At 36.3% G+C, this 17,646-nt stretch overlaps 1 long non-coding RNA gene across 1 annotated transcript; it reads right to left on the minus strand.

Moving 5' to 3' along the window:
* Positions 1 to 942: 942 nt before the first annotated feature.
* On the minus strand, positions 943 to 8,445 carry LOC308165729. Its single transcript, XR_013937674.1, has 5 exons — positions 8,290 to 8,445; positions 6,639 to 6,702; positions 6,413 to 6,472; positions 4,222 to 4,276; positions 943 to 1,623 (listed from the first exon to the last, which is right to left on the minus strand). It is a non-coding gene; the product is annotated as an uncharacterized lncRNA (long non-coding RNA).
* Positions 8,446 to 17,646: the final 9,201 nt, after the last annotated feature.

Below are 17,646 nucleotides of genomic sequence, written 5' to 3' on the forward strand. Positions count from 1 at the left end.
TAATGAAGTATTAGATTCTCATCCGCTATAGACTATTTAATACTAATGTAATGAAATTAAAACGAAATAATCGCAACAAAAAAGGTCAACTGAAATAAACATGTATAAAAAGATACTTTGTTTACAATAGGCTATTAAATCGTGAACTAAAGTGATAGTGAGACGAAAGGCTAAACCTCCTCAGAGAGCACACCAAAAATGGAGGCGAGCCATGGCTGCCAGACCCAGGCAGGGAAAACAACGACTCGCGCATACGCTCTGCAAAACGGCTCCTCACGACGCAAAAAAACCGACAAAAACGCAGAAAAGTCCTATATAGTATTCCCTACAATAATCGTTTTCGTTATTCTTCTAATATTATTAATAAATCGCCTCTCTTGTATGATTTCATGAAAAAGAAAAGGGCTGACTAAAGCCCTGTGAATTGTTCCCCTTCCCAAGGCTGATCCGCCATCTAGAGCTCCTTCCTAGCTCTGAAAGCTTTGCCTTTGATTGACGTTATTTCCATTTACCCCACACTCAGGTGATGTCCCAAAGTCCCACCCCCTTCATTTTATGAAAAAGGCAAACTTATATTCTATATTTTCTCATATGTTTCATCTAGAAAGCACAGTCTTATAATTGTAAGTATGATCCACCATTAGGAATAGATATAAAGAAGAGCTGACCTGAGCCAGCAATGTATTTCTAAATTATATTTTATAATCAGACCCATCATTTCCTGTTTAGACAGGAAATACAACAGTGGGAGCCATTTTAGAGGCATAGTGCCACTTGGACACCATTTCATTTATTCCCCAAAGCAGTTTGATATCTTTGAATAATGTGAAGATATGACATTTAGAATTTTAATTGGTTAGGTCATGGATAGAAGACAATGGTATGGATTAACCAGCTCTTGCCCTTTTCAGAACATCTGTACAACAGCCTCAAAATGACTTCAGTATTTCAATTAACACGTTAAATATTTTCAAATCACAAAAGTTGGATTTTGCAGTGTAAGACAATGAGTCAAGCAAAATATAGTAAACGTTGTAATGCTCAAAGTGTTCCGAGGGTAGACTTAATTGTGATTAATTACTATTAAATATGATCCGATGTAATAGTGTGTACATAGCACAAACCAATAAGGTACATTTAAAAAAATACATAATTAACTTGCTTTGATTAAATTGATAAAAAGCCAGTTATTTGAATTTAAACGTGAATTAAAAGTGATTATTATAGATCTATTTAGTATATTAGAGTTCTTAGGTTTCATATTGACGAATGGAAGAGTCTGAATAGTTCGTTATACATACATTTTATTGAACATCAATAACATTCGAATCAGAAAATTACAAAGGAAAAATACTGTGAAATTAAGTGCAATAACAATAGTAGCTAGGAAGTACAATATTCAAACATTTGAGTCGAAAGATTTGCCTGTACGTCCAAAGAACAGTCCATATACGTTTTAAAATTAATATCCAATTGAGTGATCTGATCCCGTAAAAAAAAAAAAAAAAATCCCCCCAAAAATCCAAGCAGTCAGCTTCTCAAAATTCCGATTATTCCCAAATCACAGCCGCCATCTTGATGACAGAGCAGTTGTCTCCACTTCACTGTCCAGCAGAAAGGCGTCTTAATAGAATTAAAAAAAGAAGAGAAGTGAGTCGTAAACCCAAATTGCATTACTTTTGAACCGTCAGTTCAAAGTTGCATGCTAAAATAACAATTCTGATGTTGAACAGCTAGCTTAAAAAAATAGTGAGAGACCAAGACGTTTTAACTGCTGTACTTTCCCAGGCTGGAATCCTAACTCGAGATCAGCGCACGTAACTCAAACATTCACATAACTCTTGCATTGATGTCAATGGGAAATGTGTGCAATGATGAGTGAGTTAAGTGTGCGGATCTTGAGTTAGGATTCCATCCTCAGTGCACTGTCAAAACCTTTTGAATCTAAAGGCCAATGCACACGGCGTGCGATTTTGTCGCACGACAACATTCGATTCTCAATTCAGACCACCGAAGTTAATTGGTGTGAATTGAGAATCGAATGTTGTTGTGCGACAATATCGCATCGCACGCCGTGTGCATTGTCTCATTCAAAACAACGGAATCGAATTCGGCGGTGCGACAAAATCGCACGCCGTGTGCATTGGCCTTAAGATACTAAATCCATACAATCGTCCAGATGGTTGTGTGTGCATTGTCAATTGCGCTACCATTGATAATCTAACTACACAGGATACATAAACAGATGCTTAAGCCAATCAAACACGAATGCAAGAATATGTAGAGACTAACATTTTACTGAATTGTACTAATGTTAATCACAATGTATGCATACCTATCTGTTCACATTTAGCCTCAACAAAAATCTATTCTGGTTTCAAAAATATTCAGATTCTCATGTTCGTGTTTTAACGATAAATTTGATTCAAATGAATACCATCATTCAGTGTGATAGAACCCTATTCACACCTAATAACACAACCATTCAAATAGCAACTGAGACAAAACAGGAAATACAAGACAATTACATACACACGTAGAGGATTAAAAATGGAATGTTCCGACATGTCTGTTAATCAAAATAAATCCTAATTCAGTATAGCCATTCCTTTCAGCGTGAACGTGTTGACATTAGAGAATTAGAAAACAAGATGTTTTCAACGTTTGATGAAAATTATGTTGATGGTTTTACAGTTACGTTTGGGTTATTGTATTGTTGAAATAGAATTGTACTGAGTCTACTCAAAAGTACATGAACTGTCCACAAGGGGGCTAACAAATCAAAGTGCATGTTGGCATGAGCCCAGTTCATAGTCATAGAAAATCTTTTCTCCGACATTTGTGTACAACTCTGCCATATCTGAAATACCGTAGCTTGGAAAGACACTAAACTACGACAGTTATCGATGCTGGCGACAAACTGCACAAACTATGAAACATCTATTCTCTTTGCATATCTCTCTCATGCCATCGACATGAGATTCTGCAATGAAAAAGTGCTAACATTTTTAAAATCACGTAGTCCTGAAAATTGTGAATTACGGAAGTACCAAGAAAATCAACGGAATGAAGAATACGAAAGAACCAAGACAAAATTAAGATCAGGTTCGAACCAAGACAAAATTAAGATCAGGTTCAACCCAAGACGTCAGTTGATGAACTGCAGTTGAATTCTAAGTAAGTAATAATTCTAAGGAGTATGTCCCTGCCAAATACACAAGTACAAGAGTACAAAAAACCCTTGACCAAATGATGTCAATTGGGCCTTCAGTTTGAGAAAGTAATCCTACAAGGAGCAGTGAGGACATGCAGAAATGCATTAGTAGAGGTGGGTTGGGTCAAATTAGTGTTATGGAAATTAGGGTCGTCCCCCGTCCCCCTTCACGTTTTGTTTCCGTTGACGGACAGCGATTACGAAAAGATGTCACGGAAAAGGGAAATTTAGTGCAATGTAGACAATGTATTCTGTCAGAATATGTAATCCATGCCATTAACCAAGAAGTAGGAACTAGAATAATAAAATACACTTGTTAAATGAGTGTGTGTGTGTGTGTGTGTGTGTAATATATATATATATATATATATATATATATATTACGCAAGAGATACGTAAGACGTATATATTACGTAAGAGAAAGTAGTTGTGAATGATCACACATGTTGGCCTTGCATACTATACGCCAAAGGCAAGAAAAGCATCCGGCCATAGTTGAAAGATGGAGGAGGAAAACTCCTGATCCAAGAGAAGCAAAGAATAAATGGAAACGTCCTTCTTCTTCCAGGGAAGTTATGGTCACACAAGGTGTGGGAAAAGACAAGGTTAAAGTTTTTGCAGGTGAAAAAATAAGATTTTGATCCAAAATGGCTTTGAATCGTTGCAGAATTAAGTTTCTTTTCATAGGTTTGAAGTAATGAGGATAATTAGTACCTTCTCGATGCACTTGCACATTCCTTTAAACAATATTCAAGGTAGGAGATGCATTCTTAGAGCTAGGTTGGTGTTCTGTTGGTCTAGTTAGTTAGTAGTTTAGCTCTAAATTATATAATATCACTGGCAACCCTACTGATTTTACCAATAGATAGCTCTGGGTTGTTAAGCACTCACATGCTTTGTAATACAACTCACTGCACAACAGAGCATGACACTGTTTAAACAATGTTATAACAGACATTTCAAGAAACATTCCATTTGTTACAGCACGAAACAATAACATGACTTACAGTGTTGTCTTCTTATTCCAACGTGGAATGGCACAAGTCTATCCATGTCTTGATTCTGTTTGGGATGAGAATAAATTAATAAAGACTGGACAACATTCAAGGAATAATATTGAAATAATACAAGTCCTATATATACATGTCCATCAAAATCCATATCCAATGCAGCTCATATACACACATTTGGTAGGGATTTGATGTAGAAATGGCCCAGAAAGATTTATCATTTCACCAATTCCTTCATCTAATTCAAACTACACAAGGTTACTAAGCTCTAGTTAACAGCTGCAATTCACCATCAAATACACACCAGACCAAGTTGTCTTAAAATAAATCATCATACCAGCCACTGTAGTGCCAATCCAAAATAACTTTCCCATTTTATTTACTATAAGCGTCATGATAACATCTCTGTTTTCGTTCGTATTCATTTCCTGTTCCTATTTGTTTGCTGTTAACATTCTGTAGACTATTTCCCGCCTTATCTTCAAATCCATCCCAGAAGCATAGAATTGGGGGAAATCCATCTGAACCTAGCAATTATCCGAGCAACTAAGAATGGGCACTAAGGTGAAAGAATTGTTCAACTTCAATGCATGACTATGGTCCTCTGTGACTCAGTTGTGTGTTCAATTCCCACTGGGACCATATATACTGAAAAATGTTCGCCAATTTAATGCAATGTTAGCTAATGTCCTCCCCTGACAACTTCTCCTTATATTAACCATTTAAAGTGTATGCCTAATTGTTCTGAAGGCCCAGAGTAAGAATTCGAATTAGTTAAAATAGGAGTCAATTATATTTATTATTAGTAGTAGTTCACCCCACTCCCACCCCTTCAGGTTCCCACGTTTGTTATTTTCTATTAATGCCACTCGTTTGAATGCTGTGTGTGTTCTGTTGTGAGACGTTGCCGTTTTTGTGTTGCTGGATAATTGTGCGAGTTTTGGTGAACGCACCCTAGAATGCTCTCGCGAGGAAATGTTTGGTGCTCCTGACGACGGCGAGTCTGTTGGTGGTTTCGTAACGGAGAAGAGGGTTAATTTCGGGACTCAAACGAGTGGCATTAATAGAAAATAACAAACTTGGGAACCTGAAGGGGTGGGAGTGGGGTGAACTACTAGTAATAATAAATATAATTGACTCCTATTTTAACTAATTCGAATTCTTACTCTGGGCCTTCAGAACACTAATGCTGCCTAACCCCTAACGAAGTAGTAAGTAGTTACGTTGCTAACATAATGCTTTGTGGAAATATGAATATTTCACACTATAGTAATGACAAGACGCTTAGCATCGCTAAGTATTTCAGTTTTTTAAATAATAATAATTATAATAATAAAAAAAAAAATATATATATATATAATAATTATAATAATTAAAAAACACGTCAATAACAATTCTTGGGAGGCCATTCGGTTGTTAAGTTGTTACGTGTTTCCGGGCCCAAAGTTGGCTGAGGCGCTCTCGAAATGCCGCAGTGCTGTGTCCCTTGTTGTATGAATAGATCTGAGTCTAAAAAACTATTGAACTGTCATTCTACTGCTTTAGTACACTGGTACTCTGGTCCGTGGAATTTTTTATTTGGACCCGGAAATTGCTGTCAGACTTAACAACCGAATTATAAATTGTGTTGGCCACGTCTGAACTGTTTTTTGTATTTTGTCTGTAACAAATCATTCAGCCCCTCTGAAATGTGGCACTGTAATACTCAATTAAAAAACAGACATACAATTTAATGTACTGCTAGCTAAGCATATTAAAGTCTTATGTCAGAACACGTATGTAATTGCTACACGGTAAAATTTGCAACTGTTTCTATTAGGAACATTGAAATGGCTAACTTCTGAAATGTAACAGGGATATCGCAAATCTTTCTCCATTAAACGGCTTGCTCTTTTATATACCCTCAAATACACTTCAATGTCCCTACGTCAATTAAAATCTGGTTTGTTTTCAGTGCTATTGTTATTCTACACTAATGTTTTCAAACCAATTGTTATAATTTACTACCCATATTTGTCAGCAGTTGGCGTAGCGTGTGATGACATCGATAAGTTCTAGAAGATATAGGTTTCCATACAGAAGCCTCAAATGATGTAATGTGATAAATCTATTTCACATTGGTGTACTAACATAAGTGTGATTGCAATCAATTTTCTCAGTCACATTGTATCGAGAACTTCATACTTACAATTATTGAGCATTCCTTTTCCTCAAGTCATCAATTCGGTGGACTGTCCAGATGACAAACCTTTAAGAGGTTGAAGACAAATGCAGAAAACAAATGTGAAAATGTGAAAACAGCACAACCTACTGGTAAGTATTAGATAGCAGTGAAGAGAATTATACGCAAATTAACCCATCGTTGCTCATTAATATTCACAACAAGCCATTACAAACTTGGTGGACAAACCTACCATTTTTCAAATTCAAGAACTTTCACATTCTTCTTTCACCCCATTCTTCAAACTTCAATCGTTTCTGAAACAAAATTAATAAAAGTAGTTAGTATAATATGTAAGTGTAACAAAATTCAACAGTAACCAATAGCCTACATGCCTATTTCATCACGTTGAATGCCATTAACAGACAGATCGCTGAGTAATTACTTTTATTTGATAATTTTTTAATATAAAGAGTCATCTGCCCACACTAAAAGGATGATACCAACACATATGGGAAGCCTATGGAAATACATATGTATTATACAAACGCAACTGATGTGCATTTACACATTTGGAATCCATACATGTTTAAAAAAAACTGTATATTCAAGATTAAATAAATCAAGTTGGTTGGTTGTTTATTTTACCAGATTTGTATGAAAATGGACACCAAGAATTGGATAGAAATGTTAAGTGAACACTAACATGACATTTTCAATTGGCTGATGACTATCCTAAAGATGTTCAATACTACTTTATGTAAAGATATGGTGTCTTAACACCGTGTTTAAAATAATTATACCAGGCAAAGAGCTTCAAATTACACTTTACTAATGTTAATACAGCATAAACTTAACTTAAAATATCCATTAACAGAGATGACATCTTCACTATATGGATATATTTATATAACCTGGGCTGTCAATGACCTTGGTATGCAGGGGGGATTTTCCTGAGAAAAAGGTGTATTTCTTAATTATTCACCTATCAATTATGTTTAAGTGATCATTTTGTGTTTGTTAAGTGTGAAATGATTCCTCCCAAATCACTACTTACTTTTAACTACAGGAATAATCAAATAAACTATTTATATAATTATTTCAGTGACTATTTCCATTCTGTACCACAAAGAGTTAAAAGCCAACACCCTATTCTGAATTTTCGCAAAATACTTAATATATGGTCTTCAAAACATTGCAGCTTAATTTGAACATGAACCTTCGATGTTATGTGCATGAATATGTAAACAGTCCAAAATATGTGTATTGTTTTCCATTTGTTATTATTATTTTCAACTAATGTTGAAATAAGCTGAAATATATCGTTTGGCATATTTGCACCTGGCTGGAGTTTTTTCGAATATTTTTCATCTTAACATTACAACTCAAGTAGATATCAATTGTAATAACTGAAATAAATTACTTTACCAAAAAAATCGAAATTCACTCTAATAATAAAATCTACAAAATCACAATATAGCTTCATGTTTTCTGATCTGTCTTGACCCAATCACCTCAACATTTGGTGTGAAAGAGTTTTATGGTGGAGAATTATGGTCATTTCCCTCAAAATTCAGACAAGGACATTTTGCTCTTTCAAGGACAAAGCGAATTTTAAATGCGTAGGTTCTTAAACTCGAAAGTGTAGCCTAGAATATGGTCGACTTTGTACTTGAACTAGGTTAACACTAAACACCAAATGTTTCTCTACTGATTTCACTAAGTTGCATTTCAACCACAAAAAGAATTACGTCGAAAAACAAATTCTGTCTTGGTTTGAGGAGGACCCACCATGGCCATTTTTTACAACAGACCGTCGAACCCTCGTTCTTTCCACCATATTGACACATCGACTCAACTCGAGTTTATAAGTAACAACTTATGTTTTTCGATCAGATTCTTACCGCTTTGTGCGAAAGGTGCTATCCCCTTTCATCTACACGCGCTCGTGTCGCATTTTCGGTCGATTTTCGTCGTTTTGACCGGGTCTTCTCCCGGACACTTCTGCGTGTCTCCACCATCCCGCGCTGGACGCTTTCCTCCTCTGTCTGTCCTCCTCTCTGGTTCAGCCTGTTATCCCAGGCAGTAGCTCTGCCCCCTCTCTTTCTCTCTCAACGTAAGCGCAGACAACTTCCTCTGAAAACACACCGGCATCCTGGGTAACAGAGCCCCTTCTCTCTGGTTTACATCATTACAGTGGAATCAAAATGCAACAATGCAGCTAGCTAATCATTATTCCTTGTTTGATCAAAGCTGATGGATACATACATAGTGACAATTATCATACATTCTCAAAACAATTCAAAGGGTTGTGATTGTTTTTGAATTAATATAAACTATACAGATATGTTTTAATCCAAATAACTATAGTATGTGTTTAAGAAGACCGAAATAGTGTTGTGAATATTAAACACACAGTATCGTTTTACTACTATTTCTGTTACATCCATAAAGATCATTATTAAATATATTAAACACTGTGTGTAGATATAACCCATACAAAATCTGCAGTGTGTGCTGAAGGATGTCTGAAATGAATTATTGCTGAACTATTGCTTGTCACCTAATTTGTATTCATATAATTGTTACAATGCTTGTACTGATAATACTTGATGTGACCAATAATGGAAAACAATGTACAAATCACGTGAACAATTGTCAATGAAGAATGACATGAGACCCAGCAGTGACGCTTCACAAGAAACAGCTACGAAGCGAGCGCCATTTTGAATGCTCAGCCAGCCCTCTAACTCTTGTACTCCACCCCCATCATCGACCAATCAGATGGGAGCTGGAACAGCTCTTGCTGTTTTGCAGTGGAAGATTTCCCAATAAAGATCCACAGCCTGGCAACCAAAAGACCTCATTCAAACAATTTACAATACAATCCCCCCTCCTTGAGGAAAGTAATTGATGTTTCCTGACTGTATAGGAAAAAGAAATATGGTGGATAAACTATACTAGAAGTACTGTAGATCAGTGATCACTCCCAAAAGAGGATATAAGAAGATATGCATGTTAATAGTATTGGAACAGGATCAGATACATATCACTGACTGCACTGGAAAAGCTAAATTGTGTACATACATTAGGCTACATTAGCCTTAGGATTGTACATTTTGATGGATAGAGAGGAAACATTTATATCATTTGAAAATGTTTTTAATGTTTGAAGTCCATACTGTAAGTTGCCCTACAGGGGTGAGGCTGTACCTGATTAGAGATGTTTTATCTACAGTATGTAAAACATAGTGGACTGCCTTAGGAATGATTTGATATGGAGGAATACACTCTGGATTTATTTATTTTTAATGTTACTTTTTTTCATTCTATAATACAGTAGAATATGGTGCATATGCAACAAGAGTGCTGTACAGTGTTTGATCATTGCAACTGCTACATTTCTTTTTATTCAAATGATGTTGTTGACAAGTGTTGATAGACACTGATAGAAGACTACGCCACTGCTGTCAGGTGCTGGTTTGGATGTACTGTATCCAGATAACATAACTGGATCTACTAGTTCTGTCATGATGTCTAATAGCTTGTTTTGATAAAACAAAATGAAGGAAATTATTTCCAGAATAGCATATTGTAGGTGATTTGACATGCACTATTTATTTTCTAGGGACGTCCAGTGACCTGATCTCGATGAGGGTCCAGAGTGAAATTCCAGTCCTTGCCACAACACCACCTAGCTGCCACTGTCAACTATGAAATAAAGTCTCCGAAAATTCCAGTGCCATGATTAATAAATGCTGCCATCTAGTGGGTACTGATAATGTCCATTTGTTCATGGTCTCATGTCATTTATGAGCTCTAAGAAATAACATTCAAATAAAGATGGAGAACACAATGGAATATTTTAACATTTTAAACATAGAACACAATGTATCCTTTATTTTTATTTTTTTCTACCTGCAACTCTCTGAAAGTCTTACCTCATGGTTCATCCCTGAATTCCAAATCAACCTCTAGGACTGAACTGTGGACAGATAAGCAAGATGACCAAAACACTGTACCACACCAAGGGGGAGCTATAACCATAATTGCTCAAACCTATCTAATCCTCTCACATCTACACACGTGCCTGGGGCTAGCCACTAGGACTTGATTTGTTTAGGTTGTTTGCCAACTCAAACATCTAGGCGTGAATCTCAGTAGTCTATAGTAGCCTTGCCTGCTCTCCTTCAATTGCACTGATCTAATAACATAGTTAGAACATAGTTATCAGATATAGTTATTAAGTGATGAAATCAATATGGTGGGGAGCCCACAAAACACACGAGGAGAGGATCATCTTTAGGCTATTGAGATGTACCCCATGTGTACGCATTCATTGGTAACATGTGACAAGTACTACTTTTCACATAAGGCTCATAAATGGATAAGGATAATAAATGTATAGTATTGGCATTGCTAAATCGGTGGGTATAGTGATAGCCTACATTTAAATATATTTCACTAATAATAACCAGCCTACATAAGGTGCCATTAGCCAATTTGTGAAAGCTCTGCACTGCTTGTTACGTGTTAAGTTTTCACATAGCTCCCTTCAATTCCATCACATTGAATGAATGAATGAATGAATGAATGAATGAATGAATGAATGAATGAATGGTCTTTATTGTCATTAATACAGTACAGGTACCATACAACGACATTTGGGAGGGGGGGGGCTCCCCTGGTGCTAGGATTTTTTTAAATAAATAAATAAATACATAATATTTTATAGCTATTATCATACTGATCAAGGTTTACGTTGATCTACGTATAATAATGTCATGTACAAAATAATAATTAAAAAAACATTTGCACTGCCCTCTTCAGCATCATGAACAGTGGCCTCCAGGGCTCTTCCGGCTGAAGATAATCCTCATCCCTCCCTGTTGTTAAACATTCCCAATGAAATCAGGAAGGGCTTGGAGGAGACGGAGCAGCGCGCATTGACAGAGAGACAGCCCGCTACAATCCAGGAAAGGTTGGACATTGGCTATAATATAAAGATGGATAATTACGCCGTTCTATGAAGTCTGATGATCAATGTCATTTGACGAGCGAAAGGGCAATAATATGAAATAGCCGACCTTTCAAAAAATAGCCAGCCTATCAAAATGTCACAGAGACGCTTTAAGGTTGTATCGCATATTTTGGGGGGCTTCGTTTAAGGATTTTGAAGAGAAGAACAATAGTATTTAACACAAGCATCTTTCTCATTTATTTAGCAGAATGGTGGCGTACAATTTCGTCTTCACCTTGGTTCTTGCCGTGGCCTGGGAAGTTATAGGTGAACGTCAAACACAAACTCTACCTTCACCCGTTGCAACGCAGCTTAATTCAACATCATCCATCCACGAAGAGGGTTCATCATTTAATAATGCCACAGATCACGCTACGACCACCGGATCGCGAATTTCTTCAATATTGGAACACCTTCCTGCTCTTAAAAACATTGTCATTTGTATCTGCGTGTTAACAGCTGTTCTCATCACATGCCTGGTCATCAAAGTGATAAGGTAGGCTGATTTGCAAATGAATAATATGTATATAAGCCTACAACACTATATAATACAAATATCATACTACAGGCCAACATTATTGTTCTTTGAAGTCTAGATGACGCTGTCGCATACATCTCCCATAGAGTCCAGTATGTGCGTCATTATTGATTCTATCTTAGGCGATTCTATCTGTGATGGGGGTTTGGCAAACAGGAGATGTCCTGGTGTTCTCTCTATTGCAGCAAAATACTGTGGCAAGTCATCAGTTAGCCCAGACATGACTGTAGCTTGAACTGGCTGAATGCTTTTGAAATAAGTAAACATGCTAAACACTTTGTCATGGTGTAGGTTATTATGGCCCCCCTCTCAACAGTTTCCACCAGTTGGAGAGTAGGCTTACTACTGTACATTCAGTCATGTCAGGTTTAAGTGTTACAGATATGCAGTAGGTCACACTTTACAAGTTACCCTTTTACCTGTGTATCAACTCTATAGTACTCATATATAATACTCAATGTAACACAATTGTCCAGTATGAACATGCTGCTGTTACATAGTATTAGGCCTGCATAGTGCTTGAGCAGTTAATGCAGAAGTTGAATAAGTTGTGTAGGTTCTTCCACTTGTGTAATAACACAAACTGTAACAACTTAAATACGACGTAATAACACAAAAAGTAAATATACCATGCAATTACTGAATTACCATGTAACAAGGAAACACAATATGCTACATTTACCACACACCTCTTGTCATTAATTGTCTGATTATTACAACCCTCTTTGCTTTGTCAGATCTGGAAGGAGAATCAGGAAAACTCGAAAGTATGACATAATCACAACACCTGCTGAACGAGTAGAAATGGCACCCCTGAATGAAGAGAATGAGGATGAAGAGGACTCGACCCTCTTTGATGTCAAATACAGGTACAGTCATTGGTGTTTGAGTGTCCAAACTTGTTTTCTTTGACATGAGTGTGCACAAGAGCAGACCCACAGGAGAGTCACCAACCTGTTTAGTTTCTATGTATATGTACTTCCTCGTGTATTTCCTTGTTGTGCCTTTTAGCAAACACTTCACTTGGGGTGATAATTGATAAACCCATTCAATTCAATTTGAGGGTATGTTTTGTTCCCCATGGAAGGGCAACTTCCTCTGTGGTATGTTTATAATGCAAAACACGTGCACTGAGGCCCCTCTTCATGCCATCTCATTTTTAAAACATAAGGACAAAATTAAATCAAACGGAAATGCGTCATATTGGCTTTTTGTGATTTTATTTAGTTGAAATTGTAAATTTAAACATTTTACAAGTTAGCAAGAATGTTTTTTTTGCCTTGGATGTTTAATCATTGCCGTGTGTGGAACAGCCACACACATGGCTCTTGCCTTAATTGCAAGATTTAGAACATGTTTGACATCTCGGTTTTAGACTGTCTGCTTTAATAAAAGGCTATATTTGCCTGTTATCACAGTGTGTGTTAACTCTATCACTTTATAACTGCAATTGCACAGGGTAATCTAGTTTAGTAGTGTGAATGATAGTCTTTGCTGTAGATTGAGAACTGCCAGTGGGATGGACCCAATATCCTCACTGTTACCCTCCCCCAACTGTGTGACATCGCTTAATCCTTACAATTGCATAATAAAGTAATACAAGGTGGCACATTTATTTCAGAGTAATGATTGGACATAATAAAGCATGCTCATAATCGTTCAATAACTAGAATTATCAATGATACAAGTTAAAGTTGGTCTCTGGACAACCTTGCTTTTTATCTGTAGAATAATTCCAAGTGTTTACATAAGGGTTTTCCCTTCCGCCCTTTCAATTGTTCTTCGACACAGACCAGTTTCCTGTGAGGAAGATGTGGCCTCCTGTTTACCTGACATTCAATACTTATAAAAAAACATGTGAAGCATTACTTCAAAACATTATTTCCTTCCACACCCAGTGGACAATATACAGTATATATATCTTTGATCAATTAAACTATGGTGCAAATGCAACTTCATATTAATCAAACATGATTTTAAGCACAAGAACAATCTATTCTTTACCTGTACCCCAGAGACCTGATCAATGGTTTTGATTCATTCTTTGATCACACAGTACTCATAACATTAAACCCTTTTACATCAAACTTGAGACTAGGATATTACTGATAAAACACTGCAGCAATGCCTGATTCTTAAGCAACATATTTTGCCGTGGCTAATTCAGTATTTTCACTTGTTTTGCAGGTGAATGCCAGGATTTAACTGGATAAACATTTTTTATCACACTATTTTCGCCAGTGGGAACACAAACCAGGGATTCCCTGATCAGTTCCGACATTCAGTGCTGCCAATTCCAGCGGAATCAACCATCTCATCCAATGTGTGGACAAGTCACATCCCTGGTTAAAGGACACGAGTGAGCTGTATGCCCAGTATTGTTCACTGGTTTATTGAATCTTCAGTCAGAAAGAACTTTGTCCCTGCCACTCCCCTTTGAATAGCTTCATAATTGCCAACAATAACAGGGTTGTGCTTAATTTTACATGTTGTGACCATTGTCTTAGGTACCTTCAAGGAATGGATTGACACCATAATCATATAGGGATCTTCCACTTATGTTAAAAATGTTGTTGGCTAACAAATCTATCAGAAAATGCCAATATCTTAAAACTATCCACACCACAAAAAGGCTGTGGTCTAGATTTCTAGAATGTATCTGATTGTGAACATACTGTGTTTACAATCCTTTTTGTCATATCACAAAAAGATAGAACGCTCCTTACTTGAGGAACATCGGCCATCTCATGAGACTGAAAGTGAGTGAATTGAGGCTACTGTAGCTTCTGTTAATGTTTAGATAGATAGATAGATAGATAGGTACTTAATTGATCGTCAGGGGGAAATTAAGGCTTTACAGCAGCTCACATCACCAAAAAATATAATAATATAATAAAATAGACATCTGAAACATTATATACAGTAAGAACTGTCCAGTATGGTTATATTATATTATTCAAGCTAAAATTAAATGGTTAAAGTTAATGTGATGGCTGCTGCTTAAAGGCAATCTTCTGGCCCTCTATACTTGTTCACTGTAATAGAAGACACATTCCACAGAGAAATGTTTATTTTATACATATGTATGGGTTGCACTCTATCAATCAAGAAATACTTTACTTTTACTAGTTTGGCACTGTGATTATTTATCAAATGTCAAATATTCAGTTATTATTTGACCAAATATTAACCATCCACTAACCACTAATTGTGCATATACTGTCTGAGACTTTCCATCCTCTTGGTTGGTACATATTTGATACTGTATGTGTTGAGAGACTCCTATTTTGCTGCTATCTCTATACTGGGGTTTGTTAAGTTTTGAATGGAAATGTTTGGTCAGAAGCACAACAAGCAGAGTGAAAAACAGGTCATAGGATCAGACTTTGTAGGGTTTTGAAAATAAGTATATCTTTCTCAAAGTAGGATATAGTTTAAAGATGATGCAAAAAACTTCTTTATTATAATACTTTATCTCTTTACAATGTTGAGACTTTAAAATAACCTTGCAAAATAGTTTCCAATTCCCAGTAAATGGGGAATTGGTGTGTTCACATAGTCAGTTACACACATACAGAGGCCCATTCAAAATGGCAACTCTAACCCAGGGATTTCCTGGTACTGTATGTGTAAGTCTCCAGTTACTCTGCAAACTGATGGAATGTGGAATTTCAGCTTTAATCAGAAGAGACATTGCTGTTGTGTGGTTTAGATATTTTCTCCAAGTAAGTAGCAAGTAAGCAATAAACATGGGCAGATTATTTTACTAACAAAACTGTGAGACAAAAAGATGATTTGGTCAAATGTAAGTGCGCCCATTTATTTTCTTCAGCGTATTTAAGAAAGTTGGAGCCTCCAAAACGAAAATACTGTCATTTAGGATAAAGGTCAATAACTAAAAGATATCATTATTCCATGCATAGATGATTTGGTCTAAACATGTCCTCTGGTAAAGCTCTATATTCTGTACAACCTTGTCATATCTTTAGGCAGTTTTGTTATCCAATAGTAAACATTCAAATACAAAGGTTCCATTTAAGCTACCTGATAGCGATATCTCTATGTAGGCAAATAATTCACATTCGACAACGTGACAATATGGAGTAGACTACATGTACATGAAGGCTAGCGGACAGTATAATTTTTACAGGGAATCAAGATTTTTATTCTGCGCCTCATTCACTAGATGTTCAATATGTATTCAATGCAAATATGTTGTATTCTTTTTCAAAATACAGTGTTTTCATTGTGTTCACCTTCATACAATGATGAGTGAAGAATGCACTCTTTTGATGGAAATCTTTGCCACATTGACAGAAGGCTACAGTGTGATTATGTAACCCTGTTGATTTGTTTAGCTGCATTTGTCAATTAGACATTTCAGCCTGAATACATGTATTACCAGATTTACAATAAGCTTGAGGTTTCCCAAGTTTATACTATAAACTACTGGAGATTACTTTTACTTTGATATTTTGTGTCATTTGATATCTATGATGCTTCAGTTTTCAATTAGTCAAAATACTGCAGTTTGGCATCTTGTTTCTCGTATTCTTATACCCAGAACATTCCCATCTTATAATTTCCTCTCCACTGTCAATTTGTCTTTACAATAACCTCTCCCAAAGGATGTTACTGCAAACATGTTTTAATCTTCAATACAGTCAGTGTTTGAATGTACAAGTAATTTATTTTTGTGCTTAACAATGTTCATTTGAGGCTTTTTTTAGAACTTTGATTTGAAATGAACCATCTGTTTAAGGCAACTTTTCCTCTGTTGTAAAGTCAATAAAAGTTGCCATGTACCTAATTATCCTCATCCCAAAAAAGCCTAAATGAGAATACCAATCTTGAATGCTGCTTTTGAAGAATATTGAAAGCATGTCTAAGCTTGGTTTCTGTCACAGAAAATGACATTGAAGCGTTAGTAAACTACCCACTGGCTGGCTCCATGGTTTTTCCATTCCTATAAAATATTAACCAAATAGTACTCTCTCTTGCTCACTTGTTGTTATCTTCCATCTTATGCTGTCCCCTTAAACAGACATATTCTTTTTCTGGACTTATGGTTTTACAGAATGATATCTATATGGACTTTTACATCACACTGAAATGTGACAAACTCCCACTTGGTCACTAGTCATTTTGTTTGTTGTGTGAGTTTCAAGGCAGAGTTGTTGACTACTTCTCACCCCTCTCTCTTCAGGTTTCTCACCTTGCACAAGCTTCCAGTCCTTCTTGTAACATACAGTTCTTCTACTACTACAGATGCATTAAAACAATTTCAAAGAAATACATTTTGTTTAGCAAAAAGGTGGGTATAGGCTACTGTAGACTTAAAGAGGTAAACCCTAACCCTAAAGATTAACATGACCTAATCATTAACACATTTTGCAGGATATGTGAACATCTCTTTAGAATGTGTCCTACAAGCTGTGACCCCAAGGCAATTTCAGGGCTAATTAGCTTAGCAGTATTGGTCACAGACTGTTTCTATTTTTGCAAAACACAGACATGCTTTTACAAACGAATGCTTTCATTACTCCGGATGGCCTGCTGACGTCTATAGTAAGACTATTTTTAACTTAATTGGCAACATAAGAAGAGCATCATGTAATTCAACAGAAGCATCCTGTAAAAACACCACTTTTTTGCAGACAGATCACATGGTTGAGAGCGCATGAGAGGGGGCTTATTTGACTG

The sequence above is a fragment of the Nansenia antarctica genome, assembly GCF_963989245.1.
Source record: "Nansenia antarctica genome assembly, chromosome: 9".
In the NCBI taxonomy this organism is placed as follows: Eukaryota; Metazoa; Chordata; class Actinopteri; order Argentiniformes; family Microstomatidae; genus Nansenia; species Nansenia antarctica.